Source organism: Nelumbo nucifera, chromosome 1, assembly GCF_055504915.1.
Source record: "Nelumbo nucifera cultivar China Antique chromosome 1, China Antique-T2T, whole genome shotgun sequence".
Classification (NCBI taxonomy): domain Eukaryota; kingdom Viridiplantae; phylum Streptophyta; class Magnoliopsida; order Proteales; family Nelumbonaceae; genus Nelumbo; species Nelumbo nucifera.
This window is the reverse complement of record NC_142649.1, coordinates 104,689,405-104,694,320: the sequence shown is the minus strand read 5'-3', so window position 1 is coordinate 104,694,320 and position 4,916 is coordinate 104,689,405. Positions and strand designations below refer to the sequence as shown.

The window sequence follows — 4,916 nt, the reverse complement described above, 5'->3', positions numbered from 1 at the left end:
CATGGCGCCTTTTGAAGTCCTCGGTGTGAGGATTGACCATGGTAGGTGCTTGCACGGTAGGGTGAGTGGATTGGGAGGGTTGTACGCCGGTTGTCCCAACTTCTCTATCATGGCGAGTATATGGTCAACTTTATACTACATGGCGAGGAACTGTGTGGGGTCGACTACTGCCTAATGTTGGGGCTCCCGAGGTGGGGAGTTGTGAAGTGAGCGGGATCCCTAAGATGGGGAATGAACTCCAGAGCAGTCGGATGTGCACGAAAAGGGGTTTGGGAATGACTTTTTATACGTTTCCCACAGACAACACCAATCTGATGTTGTCCAATCCAAGTTGTTTTGAACCGATGACACATTTAGATAGTCTTGCCAAACAAACGGGGCCAAGGTGGAAGGATGAAGCCATGCACTGAGATCTGCAACTAGGAGAAAGGTTAGAGGCCCAAAGAGTTGTTCCCCGGGTAGGTACTGTAACGCTCAAGTCAATAGAACCAAGAAGGATGTGGTCAAGTCGAGTAGGTTGAAATAGCGTTGGTATGGGCCAAAGAGATAATGCAAAAAGGTATTCTAAGAGTGCCATCCCAAAAAATGTCCCTTATTTCGAGGAGGGAATACCTATTTATAGTTGGATATCTGTCCCAAATGGATAAGGTCTTAGGGTTGTCGAGATAGAGAGCGTACACCAAGGTCTTCAGGAGATTTTCTCTTTCTAGACAGAATTCCCTTTTTTGTCCGTTCAAGATATTCCTTCTTAGTCGTACTCTTATGTTGGTGTGAGGCAACGTAGCCTGAAATGGAGGCAACTACGAAGATAGACACTTGGCATCTTGGCCATTTCAACCATCTCCCTATACAGCAAAAGTTTCTAGTGCTTCGGTCTTTCTCAGAATATTACCTCTTTTACCTCTTGCTTCCGTTGTTGTTGACACTCACCACTGAGATTAAAAAATACTCTTACGATTTTTAAAACTGAACTCTCCTCTCCCATAGATTCCCGGGATGAAAAACTTGAAAGTCGAAACTCTCACAGAGCAGTGAGCACCCCAAACTTTCATATCTTAGCGATCCTCCTACACGCGATTCGTAAACGAACCTGTTTATTGGCTGGTCTTTGGGTTTTATTATATTTTGTCTTTTTGTGGCTGATGATTCAATTAGTGGGACCATTATTAATCGAAGAGCTCTGTTAAATTTCCGTTAAGTAAAAAAAGGCTAAATTATAAACACCCCTGTATTTTGTTTTGCGATAAAAACCTCTCTTGTACTATGATCGTGAGACAAAGACTCCCTTCCGTTAACGTTTCGTTTCAAAAAGCCGTTACGATATTTTCTAATTCCTATACTACCCGTTCATCTTCTCCAACCTTCGGATACTATCCTTCCAATGCTACCCCTGTGGCTCCGCAAGTATTGCAGGGGAGGCGGCTCCGGCTCCGCAAGTGCTGTAGGAGGAGAGCGAAACATCACGATGACGAAAACCACAAAACAAAGTACAGGGCCCATTTCTTCTCATCAGGGCATTTGACACCAATTCCCCTCTCTATACCCTGTTATCTTCTCCATTCCTGAAAATCAGCGGTGGCTGAGGTGAATCTAGGCGGAGGCACGAGCAGCCGGGGAGGATTTTACGATTCATGTAAGTGAAATCCCTCATTTTTTTTCTTGATTTCTTACTGTTTTTGAGTTGCGATTCTGCTGTTTTTGATTTCTATACCCTGTTATTTGTGCCATCCGGGGAGGGTTTAGGGGTGAAGTACGCCAACGCGTCGAGTGTGGAGACCAAATCGGCTGGGTTCATTGACCTGTTAACCATGAATGCCGGTGCCACTGGAGGAAGCAGGTATGCTTTTTCTCTCTTCTTGGGTTGTTCACTCCTCGGCGGTGACAGAGGAGTCTTCAAAAGAGGGACGCCGCTGCAATCCTCCACCGGTGGAAGCGGAGGCATCGGTGACGGGTTCGAATCCGCCGCGGCCGCTGCAATCAGCGCTCGCTCTCTCGCTGCCGGCCCGCAGCGGGTTCCGTGAACGCATTGTACAGGTGGTTTTTCTGTCAAACGAGGACTTGCAGAATCCCAAGTGAAAGGTGCAAGGCCTCAGGACTTAGAGAAGCTGGATCGGCATGGACTAAGACCTGGCTTGTTTTCATTTTGTAATGGTCTTCTCAACAAAAGTTATGCTGTCGAACATGCTTCCATTCCTTGCAAAACAGACTGACCTTCGGCCTTGGGTTGCTAAGCCTTTATGGTTCTCCATGTCCACATCGTTTGATTTTTAGTACACTGAAACACATGGTGTCCATCTGGGCTACGTTCTGTGGGAACCAAGAATCCAGATCTCTCTAGATAAGCACATGGTGTCCATCTACCTAAACCCAGATCTCTCTAGTCAAACACAGCTTCTCGGTGTAAGTTAAATAGATTTTAAGAGAAAAAAAAGTAAAATAAAAAAATAAAAAAAAATTAATGGGATATTTTGATAATTTAACGTATGTTATCATCTCAGATAATCATCAATGGAGATTTTTGTCTCATGGACATAGTACAAGGGATCTTTGTCGTAAAACAGGAGGGTTAAAATGACATGTTCGATTTTAATTTGCAGGTTCACGCTCATTAAAGCGTGAACCCATGCGAGCTCATATCAAGGGCCTGTCGGGGCCCAGTATGACCCATGGGCCCATTAATGACCCAATAACACATGTACAGGGAGGAGGAGGAGCAATCAGTTACTCCACTTTAACACCTTAAGTAGGGCTGAGCTAAAGTGGTGAAATCAGTACCATGGGTTACTTTGTCAAATTCAAGTTATGGCCACACCAATACATCGAGGGCTGTTATTATTGGTTTTAGCGCAGGCGCTACTCCATTGGGTGTAGCTGATATCTGAGCGTAGAGGAGATAATCCTGATGTGCAAATCATATCCACCTCCATATCCGGATCTGCTGTACACACAGCTGTACAATGTGTGCGGTCCATTCCATCTGACTGGTACGTACAGCGCAATCAATGTACACCAGATTCGAACTCTCTCTTCCTGCTCCTGGGTCAGTTCTTTCCTGTTAGGTTCTAGACTTCTAGTTAGGTTTTTCAAGGCTAATAAATCAGATTCTAGAAGCCCTTCATGAATGCAGCCCATGTGTGTGTGTAACAACAGTGCGAGAGAGATGGACCAAATTGACCGATAAGTGAGAAAATCCGAGTCCATTTCTTGAACCCCACGTCTCTGTAGAATGGAATCTGGCCCAGTGGATTTCTGATTTCTCTCCCGTCGGGATCCCATTTCCTCCCCCTTGAAGTGTGTAAGTAAAACCAAGCCATCTTCGACTTGGACGCTTATTAGCATTTTGCAGAAGTCTGATAAGACAGACAAGGGAGATTGGAAGTATCCCAATTCCCCAAACCCAACCGGGCAACCATTATAATATCGGTCCAGCAGATGCGAGCTCAACTCAACAACTTGGTATGTAAACTAGCTGAGTAGCTAAGCTAATGATGAAGAACGACGACACCGACTACAATAATAGCCGTTCTCGGATCCTCCACCTGCTCGGTTTCAATCAATCAGCGGTGGCCCATGTAATTACTTACGTCTACTTGTTCCTCCTATCGCCGTCGGTGGTGCCGTTTGCCACTGCGCAACCCAATAGCATCAGTAATACAGAGCCGCAATATGGGAATTTTAACCCATCCATGGTGATCATCATAATAATCATAGTTATTCTCATTTGCGCAATTTTCTTCATGGGCCTCTTCTCCTTTTACCTCCGCCAGTGCTCCGAGGAAAATAACGGCGTTAGCGTACGGAACCTAAACAATTTTGGTGAACGGTCCCAACGGGCGGCTATGGGGCTTGATCCTGCCGTGATCGAGACATTCCCGACCTTTATGTACTCAGACGTGAAAGAATTGAAGCTAGGGAAGCGAACCCTGGAATGCGCTATATGCTTGAACGCGTTTGAAGACGATGACACACTTCGGTTACTCCCAAAGTGCGACCACGTCTTTCATCCCGAGTGTATTGACGCTTGGTTAGCTTCTCACACCACCTGCCCCGTCTGCCGAGATAACCTAGTGCTAGTGCTGGGATCAGGCGAAGATGTCGTCATTTCGGTAGAGCAAACGCCCGACGTCCCAGAAGGGCAATTGGACGTGGGGAACCCTAGGATGGAGGCAAGTGAAGGCCAGGAACAGAACATGGTAGATAAGGAACAACTGGTGGCGCCTGGCCCCGGGGTCATAAATCAGAATCCGATCCCAATTCAAAATCGTCCGGGAAGAACGCGATCGTCTAGAGGACCGCGGATGCAGCGATTTCATTCGACGGGGCACTTGCTTGGGCAACCGGCCGGGGACGGGGAGAATTGTGGGAGTTTCAAGCTGCGTTTGTCGGAAGACGCGAGGAAACAGATAATGAAGAGGAGGCTAAACCGGACGACAAGCTGCGTAGCTGTACCGTGTGAAGGAAGCACGCAGTGTGGAAGTGGATACGGGAACAGGTGTGAAGGGAGTAGCGGAGGGAAGAGTTACAACAACCAAATAAGAGGAGGAGCGGAACGGAGGACGAAATCAGAACGGTGGGTGTTGTCGATGGCGCCTTCATTCTTCGCGAGAACGTTCTCAACTAGGTCATGGAAGGCAGAACCGGACGCCGGACGGTGAAGCAGCCACTATCCCCAAGGCATTCTTTACGTCCACGAGAACGCCCTTCGATTGTCTAGGCAGGAATGGCCAAGGTGTCGACCCGGCCGCCTGTTTGATTGCATTGATGGTGATGTGGTCGGTCTTTCAGTTATGTTTGATTAAAACTCTGCTCCGTCTAAACAATCAGTTTTTGTTTTGATTAAAACTCTGCTCCGTCCTCCAGAGAATTTTCCTTACATTCAAAATAAATTACAGAAGTCAGAAATCATAAAACTCATC

At 46.7% G+C, this 4,916-nt stretch overlaps 1 pseudogene across 1 annotated transcript; it reads left to right on the top strand.

Annotated features, from left to right (window-relative positions):
- The first annotated feature begins 1,213 nt into the window (after positions 1-1,213).
- Positions 1,214-4,916, top strand: LOC104608626 (E3 ubiquitin-protein ligase ATL6-like; annotated as a pseudogene). Its single transcript, XR_016078270.1, has 2 exons — positions 1,214-1,633; positions 1,744-4,916. The product of XR_016078270.1 is annotated as an E3 ubiquitin-protein ligase ATL6-like (transcript).